The sequence below is a fragment of the Pristiophorus japonicus genome, chromosome 7 (genome assembly GCF_044704955.1).
Source record: "Pristiophorus japonicus isolate sPriJap1 chromosome 7, sPriJap1.hap1, whole genome shotgun sequence".
Classification (NCBI taxonomy): domain Eukaryota; kingdom Metazoa; phylum Chordata; class Chondrichthyes; family Pristiophoridae; genus Pristiophorus; species Pristiophorus japonicus.
Window position 1 is genome coordinate 79,808,899 of NC_091983.1, and position 21,113 is coordinate 79,830,011.

General features: G+C 42.0%; 1 long non-coding RNA gene across 1 annotated transcript in view; it reads left to right on the plus strand.

Annotated features, from left to right (window-relative positions):
- LOC139266795 (uncharacterized) overlaps positions 1–1,779 on the plus strand; it is a 52,754-nt gene extending 50,975 nt beyond the window's left edge. The window contains exon 3 of the long non-coding RNA XR_011593773.1: positions 1,753–1,779. This is a non-coding gene — a long non-coding RNA (uncharacterized lncRNA). The remainder of the gene's footprint in view (positions 1–1,752) is intronic.
- Positions 1,780–21,113: the final 19,334 nt, after the last annotated feature.

The following is a 21,113-nucleotide window of genomic DNA, read 5'->3' on the forward strand; positions in this document are numbered from 1 at the left end:
CGGGGCTCATCAAGCAGAAGGTGAAGTTCAGTGTCTGACATTTCCTCAGTTAAAATTCCTTATGTCAGCAAGAAACAAGCTCAACAGTGCCCTTCCCTTGAGGAACTAGGCATGCTTTGGGATATTTCCGTGTCCATGTATAAGACCCAAAGATGTTAACATAAACTTTGGTTCAAAAGGTGAAACATAATTACTACATTGGTTAAAAACATGTTGTGTTGCATTTACCAGACAGATGTTATGCATGGATACAAAAGTCCCAGCCTTCAGCCAAGACATTCTCCCACTTATGAATTTTGTATTTCCCACAGCATCATGCTCACCGCAGAAGCTGCCCTAATATTCAGTGAGTTTATCCAGGGAATAGTTGAGTCACATAGATCAGGAACGGATCATGTTCAATCGTTGGTCTGTAGTCAGCTGACTGATCCCAGCTGGCCTCAGTGCCCCAGGTTAAGGGGAATAAACTTCCTTCCAGCTCTCCCACTGGAAGTGTGGAGGTTGGTCAAGGAACAGGCTCAATTGTGATGTCAAATATTCTCCTAATATTCAAAGTTGAGGCTCACACATGAATAATGTCCAAATGTCACCCACTGAAACAAACTCCAATATACAGTTAGTGCCTTGAGGAAAGGGGAAGAGCTGTGTGGAGAAGTTTAAGAGAATTAAAAAAAAATTAGAATTAAGAAGCAATAAAAATAAAACCCCCAATTTTATCTCGGAGGGATCGGAGCGAAAGGGTGGAGGGGCGGGCTGGGTTAAAATTGGGGCTGTACTGCGTACACATTATTCTCAAGTATAATTTTTGACATTAGTGGTGTGACATACTGACTCATCTACTTGAAGACCCAGGATACCTTTTGTGTTTGTGGTTTCTACAATAGTTTGTTATTAATGGTATTTGTGCACATAAAAGTGGTATTTTAGGGTACAATTCTAAAGTGGTACATGAACAGAGAAGTGGGGGTATATGTGCACAAATCATTGAAGATAGCAGGGTAGGTTGATAAAGTGGTTTAAAAAGCACATGGAATCCTGGGTTTCATAAATAGAGGCATAGAGTACAAAAGCAAAGAAGTTATTTATATGAAATGAACCTTTATAAAACACTGGTTCAGCCTCAACTGGAATTCTGGTCACTGCATTTAGGAAGGATGTGAAGGCCTTAGAGAAGGTGCAGAAAAGATTTACAAGAATCGTTCCACGGATGAGGGACTTCAGTTACGTGGATAGACTGGAGAAGCTGGGGTTTTTCTCCTTAGAGCAGAGAAGGTTGAGAGGAGATTTGATAGAGGTATTCAAAATCACAAGGGGTCCAGACAGAGTGGGTAGAGAGAAACTTTTCCAATTGGCAGAAGGGTCGAGAATGAGAGGACACAGATTAAGATGATTGGCAGACGAACCAAAGGTGACATGTGGAAAAACATGTTTTACACAGCGAGTGGTTAGGATCTGGAATGCACTGCCTGCGAGGGTGGTGGAGGCAGATTCAATTGTGACTTTCAAAAGAGAATTGGGTAAGTACCTGATGGAAAAAAAATTGCAGGGCTACAGCGAAAAGGTCGGGGAAGTGGGACTAGCTGAGAGCTGGCACGGGCTCGATGGGTCGATTGGCCTTCCGTGCTGTAACCATTCTATGAGCCAGCAGCAGAACAGAAGATTTTTGTAGACCCAGGAGGAGCCCTTCCTGCTCCCCCGCTCCCCCCCCGCCAAAAAAAATGTCAATTGTACTTAACTTTTTCTGTTTTTCAGAAAGGCCTGGAGATTGAAATTCCTGAGGAGGAGACTGGATCAGAATCTGCCCCCCCCCCCCACCCCCCCAGACCCCAGTGATAGAGGAAGTCAGACATGAGGAGGATGAAGCAGTGTTACGGACAGCTGTTGGGAGAAAGCTGCAAGACAAACTCATTGGACAGAATTTCAGTATTGTGTGATCAGATTATTCTTAAACAGAATCTGTAATAAGAAGGATGTTCCACATAAATTTCCATGATCAGCTCTTTATAACACTCTATCCATCATTAAAACAAAACTCCCATGAGCAGCCCCCACCCCACCCCAAAGTCCACGAACATCTATCTCACTTCCAGTACAACTTCAAGGCCAGGAATTTCCCCCAAGCTGCTCCCAGTCTGCTGCTGTAACTTTGTCTGAAGTGTGGCAGAAGCATGTTTCCTTTCTGGCAAAGTACAACATTTGTACTTATTTTTTTCTGAGCAACTCGAAGCAAATTCCCGGCCCACGATTGTAACAGAAAAAACATGATCGTAATCAAGATTTCTGACAACAACAATCATATAAGGTTCCTGGAACTTTATAACTGAGGTCATTTAGAATCACCTTGGTGACATTCCACTTTTCCCTGAGTTTTAGTCGAACACTTCTTTAAACTGAAACCTGAGAGCCTGGAGTTAAGAATTGCTCTATATGACTGAGTTTCTTTGAATAGAGGAGGCTCTCCTTTCAAGGCATTCCTACACTGGAATGCCTACAGAGGTCCTGCCCCGCCACACTTTTAAAGTAGCAGATTGCTGAAGACTGAAGTGCTCTTGCAGAGAGCCGGCAGGGTCTCAACGGGCCGAATTGCCTCCTTCTGTGCTGTAACCATTCTATGATTCTATGACGGTTCATTGAGTGTGCTCAAAGTAATCAAAAATAAATTGAATTGGCTCTATCCCCCTCTGAAAAAGTGCAACAACATCAGCATTTTAAAATACAATGGTGATTTATTTGTGACATACAACGAAGTGCCTGACAAGCTATCATTTGCATGTTAACAGGACAGGTTCATTGGAGCTCTTTGGAGAAGAACAGCTGGTCCTACACTAATCAGCTTTGAAAGGAGTAGTCCTTTGATTGAAAAGGGTTTGCCATACACTTTGATATTACAGCACAATTGGCATCAAACAATAACAAAGACATTATTGTGCTACATGTTTGTGATATCATGATACAAGTTCATAGGCCTCCTCTGCGATTCCCTCTCCCACAATAAAGACAATGGAGGCTAAATTGGGCTGTGTGGTGTCTGTTTTATTCGGCACTACGCAGCCACCTAATGCCCGAACATTTGGTCAGAGATGCATCACAACCTTCCGATGGGCATGAGGAGGAGAAAGTGCAGCAGAAAGTGTAAAAGCAGGAAGAGGATGGGAGGATATAAAGTAGACAGTCGCTTTCTGCCCAGGCACAATTGGCATCATTCATGAGCAATACCAGTAACTTCAACATAGAAACATAGAAAATAGGAGTAGGCCATTCGGCCCTTTGAGCCTGCACCACCATTCAATATGATCATGGCTGATCATGCAACTTCAGTACCCCATTCCTGCTTTCTCTCCATACCCCTTGATCCCTTTAGCCATAAGGGTCACATCTAACTCCCTCTTGAATATATCTAACGAACTGGCCTCAACAACTTTCTGTGGTAGAGAATTCCACAGGTTCACAATTCTCTGAATGAAGAAGTTTCTCCTCATCTCGGTCCTAAATGGCTTACCCCTTATCCTTGGACTGTGACTCCTGGATCTGGACTTCCCCAACATCGGGAACATTCTTCCAGCATCTAACCTGTCCAATCCCGTCAGAATTTGATATGTTTCTATGAGATCCCCTCTCATTCTTCTAAATTCCAGTGAATATAAGCCTAGTCGATCCAGTTTTTCTTCATATGTCAGTCCTGCCATCCCGGAAATCAGCCTGGTGAACCTTCGCTGCACTCCCGCAATAGCAAGAACGTCCGTCCTCAGATTAGGAGACCAGAACTGTACACAATATTCAAGCTGTGGCCTCACCAAGGCCTTGTATAACTGCAGTAAGGCCTCCCTGCTCCTATACTCAAAGCCTCTCGCTATGAAGGCCAACATGCCATTTGCCTTCTTCACCGCCTGCTGTACCTTCTTGCCTACTTTCAAAGACTGATGTAACAGGTCTCGTTGCACCTCCCCTTTTCCTAATCTGTCACCATTCAGATAATATTAAGCCTTCCTGTTTTTGCCACCAAAGTGGATAACCTCACATTTATCTACATTATACTGCATTGGCCATGCATTTGCCCACTCACCTAACCTGTCCAAGTCACCCTGCAGTCTCTTAGCATCCTCCTCACAGCTCACACTGCCACCCAGCTTAGTGTCATCTGCAAACTTGGAGATATTACATTCAATTCCTTCGTCTAAATCATTAATGTATATTGCAAATAGCTGGGGTCCCAGCACTGAACCTTGCGGTACCCCCACTAGTCACTGCCTGCCATTCTGAAAAGAACCCATTTATTCCTAATCTTTGCTTCCTGTCTGCCAACCAGTTCTCTATCCACATCAATACATTACCCCCAATACCATGTGCTTTACTTTTGCACACTAATCTCTTGTGGGGGACCTTGTCAAAAGCCTTTTGCAATTCCAAATACACCACATCCACTGGTTCTCCCTTATCCACGCTACTAGTTACATCCTCAAAAAATTCTAGAAGATTTGTCAAGCATGATTTACCTTTCATAAATTCATGCTGACTTGGACCGATTCTGTCACAGCTTTCATAATTGATTCCAACATTTTCCCCACCACCAATGTCAGGCTAACCAGTCTATAATTCCCTGTTTTCTCTCTCCCTCCTTTTTTAAAAAGTGGGGTTACATTAGCTACCCTCCAGTCCATAGGAACTGATCCAGAGTCTATAGAATGTTGGAAAATGATCACCAATGCATCCACTATTTCCAGGGCCACTTCCTTAAGTACTCTGGGATGCAGACGATTAGGCCCTGCCGATTTATCGGCTTTCAATCCCATCAATTTTCCTAACACAATTTCCCGCCTAATAAGGATTTCCTTCAGTTCCTCCTTCTCACTCGACCCTCGGTTCCCTATTATTTTTGGGAGGTTATTTGTGTCTTCCTTAGTGAAGACAGAACCAAAGCATTTGTTCAATTGGTCTGCCATTTCCTTGTTCCCCATTATAAATTCCCCTGATTCTGACTGCAAGGGACCTACGTTAGTCTTCACTAATCTTTTTCTCTTCACATATCTATAGAAGCTTTTGCAGTCAGTTTTTATGTTCCCTGCAATCTTACTCTCGTACTCTATTTTCCCCCTCGTAATTAAACCCTTAGTCCTCCTCTGCTGGATTCTAAATTTCTCCTGTTCCTCAGGTTTGCTGCTTTTTCTAGCCAATGTATATGCCTCTTCCTTGGATTTAACACTATCCCTAATTTCCCTTGTTAGCGACGGTTGAGCCACCTTCCCCGTTTTATTTTTACTCCAGACAGGGATGTATAATTGTAGTTCATCCATGTGATCTTTAAATGTCAGCCATTGCCTATCCACCGTCAACCCTTTAAGTATTATTCTCCAGTCTATCCTAGCCAATTCATGTCTCATACCATCGAAGTTACCTTTCTTTAAGTTCAGGACCCTAGTCTCTGAATTAAATGTGTCACTCTCCATCTTAATGAAGAATTCTACCATATTATGGGCACTCTTCCCCAAGGGGTCTCGCACAACAAGATTGCAAATTAATCCTCTCTCATTACACAAGACCCAGTCTAGAATGCTCTCTAGTTGGTTCCTCGACATATTGGTCTAGAAAACCATCCCTCATACACTCCAGGAAATCCTCCTCACCGTACTGCTAGCAGTTTGGTTAGCCCAATCTATATGTAGATTAAAGTCACCCATGATAACTGCTGTACCCTTATTGCACGCATCCCTAATTTCCTGTTTGATGCCATCCTCAAACTCCCTATTACTGTTTGGTGGTCTGTAGACAACTCCCACTAACGTTTTCTGCCCTTTGGTGTTTCATAGCTCTACCCATATAGATTCCATATCATCCAAGCTAATGTCCTTCCCTACTATTGCATTAATTTCCTCTTTAACCAGTAACGCTACTCCACCTCCTTTTCCTTCCTGTCTATCCTTCCTGAATATTGAATACCCATGAATGTTGAGTTCCCAGCCTTGGTTACCCTGGAGCCATGTCTCCATAATCCCAATTACATCATATCCGTTATCTGCGCAGTTAATTCATCCACCTTGTTACGAATGCTCCTCGCATTGAGACTCAGAGCCTTCAGGCTTGTTTTTTTAACACTCTTTGTCCTTTTAGAATTATGTTGTAATGTGGCCCTTTTTGATTTTTGCCCTTGGTTTCTCTGCCCTCCACTCTTGTTTTTCTACTTCATACCTTTTGCTTCTGCCCCCTTTTTACTTCCCTCTGCCTCCCTGCATAGATTCCCATCCCCCTGCCATATTAGTTTAAACCCTCCCCAACAGCACTAGCAAACACTCCGCCTGGGACATCGGTTCTGGTCCTGCCCAAGTGCAGACCATTCGGTTTGTACTGGTCCCACACCTTCCTATTCATGCACTCCTTACCTTTCCTCTATCACTGACAATAATGTCGTCCTCTTTCTGAGAACACAAACATAAAAACCAACAGAAAATGCATATTCCAATCCAATTTTATAAATTCAAATCATTTGCCAGATCAGCCATGATCTTGTTGAATGGCTGAGCAGGCTCGAGGGGCTAGATGGCCTACTCCTGTTTCTAATTTTTATGTTCTTATTATAATGCATACTAAACTAATCACCCTTGTGCATTCCCTTAGTGCCCATCTTCCATGTGCCTTTGTCTCTCCAAGTGCTCCACGAGGTGATTCCCCAGTTGCTGCAGCATGGGTGGTGGAAGAACATAAGAACATAAGAATTAGGAGCAGGAGTAGGCCATTCGTCCCTCGAGCCTGCTCTGTCATTCAATGAGATCATGGCTGATCTTCTACCTCAGCTTCACTTGCCTGAACTATCCCCATATCCCTTGATTTCCTTAATATCCAAAAATCTATTGATCTCGATCTAGAAAAACTCAAAGACTGGGCCCGCACATCTCTCTGGGGTAGAGAATTCCAAATATTCACCACCCTCTGAGTGAAGATGTTTCTCCTCATCTCAGTTCTAAATGGCCAACCCGTTATTCTGAGACAGTGACCTCTGGTTCTAGACTCCTCAGCCAGAGGAAACTTCTTTCCTGCATCTACCCTGTCAAGCCCTGTAAGAATGTTGTATGTTTCAATGAGATCACGTCTCATTCTTCTAAACTCGAGAGAATATAAGCCTAGTCTGCTCAATCTCTCCTCATAGGACAATCCTATAGCAACTGACCTTCAATTGAGGAGACTGCAGATGGTCTTGGAAGGCGACCTCGAGCAGCTCTGGCCTAGAGGGACCAGCTTCAGACTGCAGCATCTCGGCATAGGCGGCAGCGGTCTGGTTGACAGGCAACAGCTAGGGCACTGGCGTGTGACAGGGGTGGGAGCAGGAATGCTGTCATCCTGAGAGAGAAAAGCAGGAATGTTGTCATCTTGTGAAAGGGTAGCAGGTTCATACTCCATGGAGCCACTGCCACTCTTCCAGGGTGGCACTTAAGCAATCCAATTATCTGTTGGAGACAAATTGATGGACTGCTGTGATGCACTGGAAGCTCTTTTTAAAGTGGTATCCAAAGCCATCATGGCAGCAATCTGAGTTTGCAAGGCAACTGTCTGAGCTTGCTTGGCAGCTAGGCCTGAGTTTTCACTGCAGCCTCAAACCTTTGGTGGAAGCCGTTTGTAGTGCAGTGGAAGCTGTGACACTGGTCATCAGATGTTGCATCCTTGTGGGTTCCACATGTGTGCTGATGGAGTTGACCACCCACTCCATGTTGGAAAGGATGATCTCCAAGGTCTGCACAACTAGTGTGGGATCATTAAACCTCTTCCTGCACTTCACTGCACTTGGAACAACACTCCTGGCATTGACCTCTGCCACTACTTCTTCCTACTGCCTCCTGAGCATATGTCTGGTCGGTCTCCTATTTCCCTGTGGATACAAGATGTCTTTCCTTGTCTCCACGTCTTGCACCAAGACCTGCAGTGCACTGTCAGAAAACCTTGGTGTTCGCTCTCTCGCATGTTGAGCCATTCCTCAAATTATCACAGCCCAGATTCACTTTTGAAAAAAAACACCACTTCTTGCAGTCACAACGCACCTCCCCTTTAAGAGCTGCAGGCTGCCTTTAAGTGGCACTAGCCATTCGCGATATTGGCCCCCTTGCTGATGACTGTAGCCAACAAACAGCGTGGGTAGTGCAGGCTGCATGCACCCAACAGTTAAACAGCAGGCATCACCAATTCACCGTCTGGCCTGCAACACAATGAACAGGTGCAGGTTAATCACGTACTACAATCCCCATATATGTTTTTGGAGAATAGCCAATCTAACCCCCCTTAATCCCTAATATCTTTCCTTTAGTCCCCATTTTAAGCTATTTTGTTATTATTTTAAGCTGTTTGTGGTCCTCAGGACAAGAAACTGCTGTTTTTCTAGGTCTGCCCTAATGCCACCCCTTGGGGATGTATGAGGTAGCTATTCTATAATTTATTTCCTTCGTCCTTATTGGGAACTTCCTTTCTTTTACCAAGCATTTCCTATGGAAACTCATGGGAATTGCAAGTACAAGCTCACATTCTACCATTCTGTGATACAGTGCTGTGATTCACTGCATCGCCGACAAATGGACAACAAAAACATCAATCAAACCTCAACCACAAGTCTGCTGTGATTGGATCACTGGATCAATACTCACTTGAACCTGTAACAGGGTAAGTCAGTATCCATGGTACTTTGAACCAAATTTTAATTTGATTTTACGTTTTTAAGTTTAATTTGTTTTAATTGCCGGTGCTTTTAGTGTCCCCCTCTCCTTTTATAGGGGGCACTGGAAAAAAGGAAAAATTTGATTTTAGTGCCCAAAAAAAAAAACCACAAAAAAAAACCAAAAAAAAAAAGGGCCTTGTAAATGTCTTGTGTGTGTCATCCAGGTCGGGTGGCACGGATACATGTTTTATGTTTTCACAGGTAAACTCAAAAGAGTTTCCATGGTACTTTGCAGAATGTGGATTGATTTTAAAATGGTCACCAAAGAATGTACTGTAGTGAATAAAAGCTCTGTTGTATATAGAGTTGCAACCATGGAAGTGAAATTCTGCAATATCCCTTTTTACAGGCCATTCAATTTTCTACCAGGCAAGACAAATTTCACCATGTTTTTGTTCAGCAGCAAAAGTTATTACATGGGAATTAATCACTAAGTCCTTATCCTAATTAAGAGAGTTGTATTGGAATCAGCATGGGTATGAACCCTATTCCTGAGGTGGAGGGTATCTTGGCCAACACTTCTCTTTTAACCAATACCTGTAACACCAAAACTGATTAACTGGTCATTTATCCAATTGCTAGTGATAGAATCTTGCTGCCTGCAAATTGGCTGTCAACTATTTTAGTTGTGCACTTTAAACAAATGCCCCCTGCAAGGGGGGTCACACTCCAAAATACATTTTTTTTCCAGTGCCCCCTTTTTTGGGCACTAAAAACAGAAATTATACAAGTGCCTCCTGGCTAAAAGGGGGCAGGGCAAATTGGCTGGCATGCTTGCCTAATCAGTGACACTTGGCTCACAGGATATGGTTTTAAAATCATGCTGTGCTGCATTGAGGTACTGTTTTAATTCCTTCCTCTGCTATTTTAAACTCTTTAAGGATTCATATGTTAATATCATACAGAATAATTCCAAGCCTAATATGTCATGCATCTTTTGTCAATTGCAGAAAGAAAGGTTTATTATGTCATGTCAGATTGGTCAGTAATTACATTCCTTTTCCAAGGACATTTAACTAGTCTGTTAAGTTAGTTGTAATTCATGATTATCTGATTGTATTTCGTCTAATTAAATTACCCATAGTTTCATGTGTTTCTTGTTAAAATGTTGGACCAAGAGCTGATGGATGGGGGAGGGTTAGAATCCCACAGTCACTAGACTGTACACTTATATCAGAGTATTGAATTACGAGGAATTTAAGTCTAAAAATTCTGTTCCCCAAGGACTGATAAACATTTTGTGGGTAGATACCTTTTACGATGATAAATGATGTAGGTTGATATCAGATAACCATAAAACTCTTTCATTTAAATTAACTACTTTCCACAGTGAGCACTTTGTCAATTCTGGATAAAGTCAGACATATTGATGGATGTTGTTGTCATGTATGGGGAATGCAATTATCTGTATCATTAAGATTAAGAGGATTTTGATACATTCAATTGCACTTGAACATCATCTTATTCTTAAAACAGAAATGTGTTCAGATTAACAGATCACATTGGTTAGTCTTACTCACTGCATATGGTCATTGTAATATGCACTAGTCAAACCCAGAGCTTTTATATAAATTGAAAGTACAAAGTGGGCTCTTTTATGATCTGACATGATATAAATAATTGACTCCTTGGCCAGATTCCGAATGAGATAGACAGTTAATTGAAACTTACTTCAGGCTAGTTTATTAGTTTTGGGATATTTTTATAAAAGGTTGAGTTTAGTGAATTACTTTACTTGTAAATTATCCAAATTGCTAAGATTCTTTGAAACCTCGCTCATTTTATAGGAAGGTAAAGAGGTGATGAGTGATTGAGTGTGCATGGTTAGAAGGTCTGTTTGTGTCTGCTGTCAGTCCGTGGATTTACATTTTTATAAGGTTTTGCAATGACACACATTCTAGAGAGCTTCAATAACATTTGCAGGTCACATTCTTGACTTCATAATGGATCCGGCAAACATTACCAGCTTGCTCTGATTTTGTGCCTTCAATCAACATGTCACCTTGAGTGCCTTTTAAAAGCCATCATTGTTTTATATACTTCATTAGTGATATTATAGAAACAGTTTGATCATAATCAGTGAGTGGCTCTGCTGTTGGAAGATGCACAAATAAGGAAAGGTTTTGAAAATCTGAGATAATTGTGTTATGAGGCAGTCTGTTGCTAGATAGATTGAAGGTGATATCAAAAGGCAGAAGAGTAGAAATTGGTTCACATGGTGCCCTTTTTCTTGGTGAAAAATAGGGGCAAAGTTTATCAATTTTACAGGGCCATGCCTTGCATATCAAGGACACCTACATCCAATGCGATTTTGGCCTCGGATGATTTTCAGGCATCACGGGCAGCCACAATAAAAACGCAAAAGACTGCTTGCATATGCTAATGTGGGGCCTAATGCCTGTTTGAGGACCACTCAGCAAAATTTGTCAGCACTCATTGGAGCAGGCTTCGCTCAGGTTTTGGTGGGATTTCTGCAGCCTATCTAGCGGCCACCATGCCTTCCTGTGGAGCTGGAAAGAGCTCCTCCTGTCCTGATAAAAATTAACTATTCCAGTGCCCAATCAGCCATGACCCTCCCCCAGGATTACTTCAGCTCCACCCCTAACCGTACTGGCTGGGCTCTCCAGTGGATCCTCCAATTGGCAAGCTGCTCTCTGATGGAATGCTAATGAGGTCCAACTGTGAAATTGGCTTGAGTCATTTTCATTGGGAGGACGATGGGTTCACTCGACCCACCTCCCAACTGATGGAGGTGGTCACGTTAAAATCAAATCAATGTAACTCATTCAGAAGATTCTTTGAGGTCATATGTCATTATCAATTGCTGGTTATTAAACCAAATTGAATTTAAAATGGCACAAATTGGACAATTTTAGTTTTGTTTAAAATATTTATATTTGGTCTAATTCAGAGGCAATTGCACCTATTAACTAATGGTGTGAGCCTTGCTAGATGTAAGCATGGTTGGAGGTTGGGCTACCACATGATGGGACTGTTTCTGTGATGTGCACTCCCATCTTGTGAGGCTTCATGCTGGGAGCACAGCCTTGCAAATGCATCCCTCACTACTTTTCCACCATCATAACTGGTACTGGTGGCAGCTAGGACAATTAAAATTCTTTTCACATTGAAATGAAAGAAATCTTAGTTGGTTTATATTGTTTTTCTTTCAAAATACATGAAGGCATGGAATGCGTAAAGTATCTCAAGCTGAGGACACCAGTCCATTGGCACAACTAACTGATCCATCATGTTACTCATCATCATAGGCGGTCCCTCGAAATCAAGGAAGACTTGCTTCCACTCCAAAAGTGAGTTCTCAGGTGACTGTTGTAAGTGGTTTTGCCCTTGGTGGTTTCGAATCATCCCCCTTACAACAGTTCTAGACACCGGAATTATAGTGGTGAACAGAAATACACAGTTATAGCCAGATCTTTTGGTCTCAACCATCACAATGCTTTTATTCAAGTTAAAGCACACACCTGCACTCAGTAAAACATACCCTGGTGGTGTAAAACAAACAAACACAGTACAACACATAACCCTGACCCATCTGAACAGACCCCTAACGCAAAGTGTCCACGACTAAAATACGCCTGCTCGGATTCAAAAGTGCACCACTGAATCTGTCCAACAGAATTGTGCGTACGCTTACGATCTGTGCAAAAACCTCCCCACTAAGGCTTGGTTGGAACACACGACACCCCTTCACACTATGCAGTGGTCTTAACGATGTATGGGCTGGGATAAATGCTCACCAATTATCCCTCTGGCTTACTTGCTGCTTCTCCCGATGAGGCGTATCTTCTGGTTCTGTACCAATCTGTGGTATTCAAGTCCAGTTTCAAGGTCAGCTTCCCAGTTGAAATAGTGAGGCTCTCTTTGCTCGTAGATGGTGTTTCTTCTCTCCATCCCAAACGGAGTGCTCAGTCCTTCTGCATTGAACGAAGCGAGTAAGCATGGAAGAGAGAGAGAGAGAGAGAGAGATGGCAGCTAAAACCTGCCACTCTTACACCTGCAAAATGCTTCTTCTCGTGCCAAAAGTTCAACTGTCCTTCACCTGAAAGAGCAATATCATGTCTTCGGCCTGTTCCTTTGTTACTGGGCTGTTTCCTCGATAAGGCTGTCAATGTTAAAGGTCTTTGTGAGGTTAAAGGTCAAAGTGGGCAGTGGAAACGTTTCAAGGACGCCCTCAAAGCGTCCTTGATAAAGTGCACCATCCCCACCGGCACCTGGGAATCCCTGGCCCAAGACCGCCCTAAGTGGAGGAAGAGCATCCGGGTGGGTGCTGAGCACCTTGAGTCTCGTGCCGAGAGCATGCAGAAACCAAAAGCAGATAGCAGAAAGAGAGTGCAGCAAACCAGGCTCCCCACCCACCCTTTCATTAAACCACAGTCTGTCCCACCTGTGACAGAGACTGTAATTCCCGTATAGGACTCTACAGTGTAAGAATTTGGCAAAAACAACGACAGCAAAAGCATAAACTTTTGGACTTATACTTTTGGACTTTAAATTTTGGAACTTAGCTGTTACTGCACAAGGGCTGAAATGGCAGGAAGATGGTTGATGGGGAGGGCCCTTTGTCATGTAATCAGTGAGAGATCAAGAAGATTGGTCGGTGCTCAAGCCACAAAGGAAGCTTTTCGACCACCCAGGCCAATTGGGGGAAAAAATCTGGGAAAATTACTTTCCAACCCATCCAGGTGATCAAAACTAGCCCAGGAGATCACTCTGGCCATATTCAATTCCTTGCAGTACTTACCATCATATCTGCGCCAGCCAATAAGAGGTTATCCAGTTTAATCCCATTTACCAGCTCTAGGTTCGTAACTCTGCAGGTTATGACACTTCAAGTGCCAATCCAAGCACCTTTTAAATGTGGTGACGGTTTCTGCATCCACCATCCTTCTAGGCAGTGAGTTCCAGACTCGAACAACCCATTGCATGAAGAAGCATCCCCTCAAATCCCCTCTGAACCTTCCACCAACCACCTTAAAACTATGCCCCCTCATAATTGACCCCTCCACCAAGGGAAATAAGCCCTTGCTATCCACTTTATCCAGACCCTCAGAATTTTATACACCTCTATGAGGTTTCCTCTCACCCTCCTCTGTTCCTATGAGAACAAACCCAGCCTATCCAATCTGTCCTCATAGCTAAGATTCTCCATTCCAGGCAGCATCCTAGTAAATCTCCTCTGCTCTCTCTCCAGTGCAATCACGTCCTTCCTATAATACAGCGACCAGAACTACACGCAGTATTCCAGCTGAAACCGAAAGTTTCCAAAGATTACTCGAAAACGTTCCTATCGATCTAAAGTCGGACTCTTCAGAAACAACTAATTATTGTTAAGAAAAGATATTCAGCAGGCTTATGGGAGAGTGGCTCCTTTTTTGAAAAGGGTATTTTATTTTGGTAATTTAATTTTGGATGGAATTAACTGGTGGTGCTAAGTATTCATATCTGTGGGAGTTTTATAATTTCTTATGCAATGTTTCTTACCATTTAGAAACTGGTGTAACAGGAGGAAGAAACATTTCAACTGAAAACATTTCTAATAGATTTCTCTTTTGCTATGTTTTCTGTGCAACATTCACTTATAAAAATTATAGCTATCCTTAGTATATTCTGCTATGAGAAGAATTCTGGAAGTACTGAAGTAAGGGGAAAGAAATCAATCAATTTGAGTTCTTTAAGATCATTTCACAATGCAAGCTGCTATCATGCTGAGCAAGCCTTAAAAAAAGGCATAGATAAAGTGAACAATGAAGACAAGTCAAGTGGAAGATTTTCAGGAGTCATTTTAACCTTAGTTATGTGACCAAGGATGCCCTGACACATTCCTGTAGACGCAAGAGAAAAAGTGCTTTGCGCCTTTCACTCTGCCATGAAAATATATCAAAGGGCAGCTGTACCCACATGTACAAAAGAGTGCATTAATATATAAACAAGAAAAGTGATTCCATGTCAGGTCAGCACAAATATCCTGATTAGCCATGGTGTTTACATATTGTCATTCATTTGTCCTCATCTGACTCACTATTGTGTCACACCTAGGAAAGCACAGATATTTCAGATTTTTTTCCCCCAAGATTGTGAACAGTATAATTCCAAATAGTTTGATTCCCACACGTGGACTTTTTTAGATTCAGCAGTTCAGATGCATCAATTAGATTACATTTTGCCCCATTTAAGGGCTCTTTTGGGATTCTATTATGCGATCATGCTAATGGCTCCATTTCCTGCATTTTTTTTAAAGTGAGAAACTTAAATAACAGGCCAACGCCTGGGCCCGAGTATAGGCCCAAGTATAGGGCACCACCAAGGCAGCAAAGAGAAAGCGGGGAGGCAAATAAAGAAATGGTAATTAGACTGATAGCAAGCTTAGCTTTTAGAATCCTGAAGGTTTCAAGAGGAAGGAAAAGCTGAGGACTTTTGAAAGATTGAGTCGGAGTTGGAGACTAATATGACCCCAACCAACTTTCCAGATATGGGAGCAATATTATAGTCTTATAGGCACTTTGGGTTTCTTAAGAGATCTTGAAAAGAAAATATATGTTGCATGAATGAGAAAAGTAATATTCTTGGAGGTAGATTTAACAATGAAGGATATGGGAGCTTTCTTTGTAGTCAGAGGAGAAAGTGAGACAAGAATAGACATGGATGCAGCACCTATGTTACGGGTAGACGATTGAAAAGCTGCAACTTCCAGATTCCAAGGTTTTCTTATATGAAGCAATATGTTGAGCGAGAAAAAGGTTCTATAAAAATTCTAATATCTTAAAGCAAGGTTTTCTCAGATTCTGGCCTCAGTTTGAGCCCCATCATTATCTGCAACATCTTTTACAAATTTTTATAACAAAGTCCTATACTTTTGTACAATTTGTTCTTGAAATAAAATTTGTGCTGTGTGATATTTTCAGAACTCCTAAATTCTTCTGCAATGATATTACACCATTTATGGCAATGTTCCCATTCAGTGTCGACACTGTGGCCAATATTGAAAAGAATAAGTCACTTGTGATATTTCATTTGTGATAATCATTGGTGATATTTCCAACAGCATCAGTTTCCAAACAAATGCTACAAGAGAACAATAATTTTGCGCCTTCAGTGATATGTAACTACGCAGGAATGAAAACAGACGGAGCTATTATCAACAAGAACAATCACGCTGGAATATATCTCAAGGACATTTGATTGTAAATTGAAACAAGTTATCCTAACTTTACATAGATTGATGGTGAGGCCACATTTGGAATATTGGGGTAGATTTTTTTTCAACATTCCTGATGCAAAGCTTCCCACACCGGAATTTTGACAGGTGGCTCATGTGGTTCATTAAAATGAATGGCCTCCAAAATCCATGGTGGCAGAATTCCACAACTGAGCTAACTGATGTTCATTGCATCTGGGAAGGACCTGCTGGAGTGGGCCTGCGATAGTGTGGGAGGACATCTGTGGCACCCCCTCCCCGCTGAAGACCTCAGAAATTCCAGCGTAAGATGTCTGGCCCGAAGAGATCCTGGGTTCCCCGCTCGGAATCTGGGTGGCAATGGAACCTTCTGGTGGGCTCACTTGGTCCTGCCCACTCTGTCATTGGCTCTACCCCAAAACATGGCTACTGGAATCTCCTGTGTAAGACTAGGATCCAGCATATCCTGGTCTCACCGGATTTTCAAGCCACTCTGCTAGAATCCTGTTGGAATTATGGCAGAAATCTGCTGGGAGAGCTGAATAAATTTGGGGCTACTGCTTTCAATGCTCTGGACCCAGTTTAGTTTTGAGAAATTCATGGAGGGTGTGACCAGAATTTCCAATGTTTGTGTGAGAGCATTGGAGACAAACATTTATTTCAGTGAGTACAATTTTAGGCACCCTGTGGCCTCGAAATTCCTCAAAGCTGGATCCATAATGGGCTACGGTTTCTGATTGGCTGTGATCTATGTACCCCTAACCCCATCCCATATTCAAAGGTCAGGAATATTTACATGTATTCGGTAGATGCCCAAAGCATTAACAGCACAACCAGAGTGGCCACCTCAGAAGAATTAAATAATTAGGCCCAGCTGCATTATTTGTTAACACACCAAAGAAATTAAAGAGAACATTTTTGCCCATTAGTTTAATAGGCCAGGTTATGATACTTAAAATACTAGGCCTATTTTCACTGGAGCAGTGAAGAATGCGAGCAGATTTAATAAGTTATTAAAATTGTAAAAGATTTTGATGGCGTGAGTTGGGAAAAAACTATTTCCTCTGATTGGGAAGTCAGGAATGATGGATTGTCAATCTAAAATTTTCACTGAGAGTAAGGAGAGAGGTTAGGAGAATTTTTTTTTTTACTCACCAGATTGCTGGAGCATTGAAGGCTTTGCCACAGGAAACGGTTGAGGTAGAGACGATTACATCTTTTAAGAATTGATAAATATTTGAAACAGAGGAAGATATAGAGCTATGGGAGAGAGTAGGCCAGTGCAACTAGTTTATATTGCTTTAGCAAAAAGGCAACATAGACAAAATGAGATGAATCATCGCCTTCTGTGCTGTAAACTATTATAGTTTTATGGATGAAAAGACAAGGGAGAGGCCCACGCAAACAAAAATGGGGAAAAATAGAGAGATATAGAGAAAAGGGCAACCTTACTGAAATTTCTTTGTATCTATCAGTCTTCAGTTCTGATGAATGGTTGTACACCGAAAATGTCATAGCCTGTCTTTTATTTAAAAGTGTTGACCGACTTGCTGTGCATTTCCAGCGTTTTCTGTTTTTATTTCAAATATCCAGTTTGCAGCGTTTCTTAATTGTTCATTTGAAGATCAAATGGATTAATCTCAAAGTTCATAAAGTTAAAATAGCAACCATTTGTAACACATAAATAGTTAAGTAGTGAATAGTGGTCTCTGGCCACTTGTTAGTTCACACCCAATCCAATTTCTAGACCTATTTCTTTGTTAATTTGTTTTCTTACACTCCAGACAAATCCTTCACATAAAAATAATTTGTTCTTATTTATAAGGAGCAAAATCTAGCTATAAAAAAATTATAGTTTATTTTTGAGAGCGATATGGACAGTACAAATAAAGCTTTCAAATATTCATTTCCAAAAGAAATTGATATACAACAGCTTGATTTTAAAATTAAATATAAACTAAATTAAAATTAAATGCTGGTCAAACATACAGATATTCTGCACCCTTAATACATGCTGGCCATGAATTTTTATTCCTAAATGGTATGTACATAGTTAATTTGAAAACCTACAGGTAGAAACTCCATCTCCGCACTCTCAGTGCATGGTGAAAGCATAAATCATGGAATTGCACACCACCAGCAATAATTTTATGTTCAGTATTTATAATATCCAAAAAATCATGGGCTGTGGTTGTGCCATTTCATGAAACACATTTCCAGCACGCACTGGGAGTGCAGAATCAGAATTTCTACTTTTGGTCATCAAGCCAAGTAATTACACACTGAAGTTAAGAAAACTTACTGATAGGAGAATGGGTCTGGTAAGTCAAGTAACCTTGTGTGTTCCATATATTTAAATATTTCATGTACGCTTTTTCAATTAAAAAACAAAAAAATAATAAATAACTGGGAGTAAACTACCAGCTTAGGTGGTGGAACAAAATCCTTAATGGGTTTCAAGAAGAAACGAGACAGGTTTTTATCAACAAATGAGATTCAGGCTCATTAGAAATACACCAAGGGAACATTGTGGATCAGTGGGCCAGATGGAACCAAGTGCTTCTCCTGCCTGAATGGGCCCAAATTTGGTCCTCCTGTTTTTTTGGTGCACTCATGTGAGATACGCCAACTTCCTACGATCCAAACAGCGGCAAAAAGATGTCCCCGGATTCTGGCCCCTCTGCTGACTCTCCCAGTGCTTGGCACAGTGTGGCGAGTCCATTGGGGGGTGGAGCTAAGGCCCTGCGCCTAAAAGAGTGCCAGCAGCTGTCCACATGCGCAGTAGAGCGTTCGCGCATGCGCAGTAGCTCCTCCCATGATTATGATGATGTGTGCCTGCAGCATGGGACCTAATGCATCCCGCCCCTGTCCTGGGCCGAGTGGCCTGCCACACAGGCCGGCTCTGCCTTCTTGTGCTGAGGGCTACAAGAAGCAGGTTGGTGCGTGGAGACTTTTGATTGGGGGGGAAGAGCTTTGATTGGGGAGGGGGGAGGGGAAGGAGGAGAGTTTTGATCCAGGGGAGGAGGAGAGTTTGATGGCGGGGGGAGGGGGTGCAGGGGGAAGGAGGAGAGTTTTGATCCGGGGGGAGGAGAGAGGAGAGCTTTGATGGCGGTGGGGGGAAAGAGGAGAGTTTTGATGGGGGGGGGGATGAAGAGAGGAGAGTTTTGATGGGGGGGGGGAGGGGCTGATAACTGTGTAGCCAATAATTTTAATGAGCTTACTCAAGACTTTCCTTAACCCTATTGATGAAAATACTTTCCTACAAGCAGGAGGTACTTCTATTTTTTATTTGGAGATCTTGAAAAAATTATGTAAATATGTTTTGTCTCTTTACTTCTTTTATTTTTGTAGTTTAAGCTTCCATGAATGCTTCTGTTGTATAGTAAATTAACTTTGCGAAGTTTGTCAGTCCTGTATAGCTGTTTGATCGTATTCACATTCTTTAGTCAAGTCGTTAAGTACCTACCTGCGCTAATTTCTTAACTCTCCACAAGGGTTTTCTGTGCGGCCACAAGTCGCCACATATGCTGACCTAAGTTAGTTTGGAGCAACTATTAGCTGTCCAACTGGCTTAAATGGCCAAAACAGGTGTGGTGGCTAGTAACGCCCCCTTTTGAAAAAAAAACTAAACTAAAAAAATCCTAACTAACTCACTTTGGTGAAAATTGAATTTATAGAATGGGGATTTTTAAGGCATTCCAGAAAAATCAAGTTGCTCCAAACAAAATGGAGCAACTCCTGGGCAAATTTGGGCCCATAGTTGCTAAAGTCAATTGCTGGCAGGCTGCCAAACCACCAGTTCATTTCATTAAGCCACCAGACTGCAGATCGCATCCGTCTGCTGCCATCATGTAGATCACGCGTACAGCAATATGTAAGTGCACATGTCCAGTTATCCACAGGCATGACCTAGGCCACTCGAACTTCTCGTGATGAGGGCGGCTGAATTCACAGATAATTTATTGTTCACAAGATTACTGTCTCAGCTGTAGGGAACTGTTCAGTTTCAAAACACCAAAATGAGGGAATTTCAATTAGTAGAAGAAAGCATTGAATACCATTTAGCCCATCAGGTTCACTTAAGGTTGCCAGCTATGGCTGACTTATTCCAGGAAGTTTGATCACATGATGATTTTCCACAGTTTGCAAATGTTATTGTATTACCTTATGAAAGTTAGATCATCTGTATGTCAGTGTCTTTGCACCCACAGAACCATTCCCAGCAAGAGTTAATGGGGTTAAATTCGTATGTGTTGCACCTGTTTCTTGGGTGTTAAACGGATGCAACAATGACAAATTTATCAGTTGGATGGCCTGCCCCAATCTGCACACGAGTTTGGGACACTGCTAATTTCGTCAGGTGCATTTTGAGGTGTCCTGGATGGCTACCTAAAACAAGTGTTAGGCCCCTAGGATATGTTGATGAGCGGCCTAATGCCTATTGAAGGACCCTGCTGGGAAATTGTTTTCAATGAGCGGAGCAGAAGCCAGGCCTGATCCACTTAGGCTTCTTCACCGGCCGTTGTGGCCTCAGCAGTGGCCGCCACCAACAGGTAAGTTTTCGTTGCTGTGGAGCCAGAAGGAGCAGGAGCGCTTTCCCGATCACACTACCCTCCCCATTGCTACTCCACCAACATCACCCCACCCCCCAACTCTCCCGAGACTTATCTTCGGGCCTCTGCCTGCAAGATAAGCGGCCCGATATTAATTTTGTTCAAATGAGTGAGTAGCCTGTGGAGGCGCGACAAACACCAGCAACTCACTCAATTGTTGCTAATGAGGCCCAAGACCCACAATCCAGGAACAAATTTTTAAAAAACGACAAACCTCTACCCAATGACCTCAACAAGGCAAAGAAAAGAATAGAAACAGAAATGCAAATTTGAACCCTCAGGTCCTATAGTTATGAACAGAGTGTATGGATATCTTATTTGATACTACCCTGTGGCATTTTTAGACAGGATTCTTGTCTTTTTTTTAAAGCAGTTATGCAGCACCTGTACAGTACATGCAGATTCTGATTGTGTTTCAGTGAGCTAGAGATCTGTCCAAAGAAAAGATTTATTTAAGTTTTAACTTATATTTTCAAAAGTAACAGATTGATAATTACCAAAAACTCAAAATAACACCATTTTGTCGATATTCATAATATAAGTTTGCATTGAATACAGAAATTCAAGATTATTGCAATATACAGAACCTCCATATTGTAATTGGTAAGAAAAT